Below are 1,313 nucleotides of genomic sequence, written 5' to 3'. Positions count from 1 at the left end.
GAAGTTCGTCAAATTCTCAGAGAATATGGTGTAAACCAACGTCTGACAGCTCCGTATACACCTGAACAAAATGGTGCTGTGGAGAGAGAGAAGAGAACAAATCAACCTTCGAGCTCTGGTTTGGTCATAAGCCGAGGATCAAACATCTGCGGGTCGTCAGCTCAAAGTGCTACGTCCATGTCACTGTGCAGAAGAGGTGGAAAATGGACAGGATAGCTGTGGTTGGTTACCTGGTTGGATACGATGGCGATGAACGATATTGAATCTATTTTCCGGAGAGAAGAGATGTTTTTTGTGATATCGTTTTTCACGAAGTTGTTGGATATTGTGACAAGAAAGTTGAGTGGCCCATCAAGATTGAGAAAACCAATGACATCAAAGAAGATTGGCAAGAAGTTGAAGAGACTATTGATGAGCCTAGTTCCCCAGTTAAGTGTGATGATGAGTATATACGAACTGAGGACACATGAAGTAGCAGTGATAGTGAAGATGCAGAGTTATCCAATGATCATGCAACCAGGCTCTCGACTCGGGAAAGAAGGCAACCTGAATGGCCAAACGATTACATCTCGCCTAACTTTGCCGAAGTTCTTCTTGTTGACGATGAACCTAAGTGTTACACTGAAGCCATCAGTTCAGAGGATAGTGCTGAATGGAAAACAGCAATGGACAAAGAAATGGGCATCCATGCATGCACACGGTGCATGGGAATTGACCGAACTCCCTCCGGGATAAGAAGACTATCAACAACAAGTGGGTCTACCGAATAAAGCGCAATCTTGATGAAAGTGTTGACAAATATCTGGCGAGATTGGTCATAAAAGGATGTTTGCAAAGACCCGGTATTGATTATGCTGAAACCTTCAGCCCGGATGCTCGTCTGGGGGAAGATGGTTCTATGGCAGTTTGACGTCTTAACTGCATTCTAGTACTCTTTGTAAAATCTTGGACTCTCGGCATGACTATAAAATAAGGGAAAGCGTTGAAAATGCCTGCCTTTTGGATTTCAAAAATTATATTTTGAAACCTGTGAGCCTGTGAGTTGGTATTAATTTTCCTCAAGAACATGTGTTGTTTATTATTGAATCGCAATTCTCAATCATGGAGAAGGTGGAAACGCCAAATGGAATTAGTTTTGAGACATCATGGAATGAGTGATCTGACTACTGGTGAAAGGACAAAGCCTGAAGAAACAGAGGAGCAGAAGCTTTAAGGATTTCAAGAAAGATGACACCTTAGCTCAGGTACTTATTGTAAATGTTCTAGATGATTCACATGTAGAATTAACAGCTACTTGTGATAGTGCACATGAA

This window comes from Macrosteles quadrilineatus, unplaced genomic scaffold (assembly GCF_028750875.1).
Source record: "Macrosteles quadrilineatus isolate MER2022 unplaced genomic scaffold, UCM_ALF_1.0 Scaffold_2__2_contigs__length_208266976, whole genome shotgun sequence".
NCBI lineage: Eukaryota > Metazoa > Arthropoda > Insecta > Hemiptera > Cicadellidae > Macrosteles > Macrosteles quadrilineatus.
Note: the sequence above shows the minus strand (reverse complement) of the source record.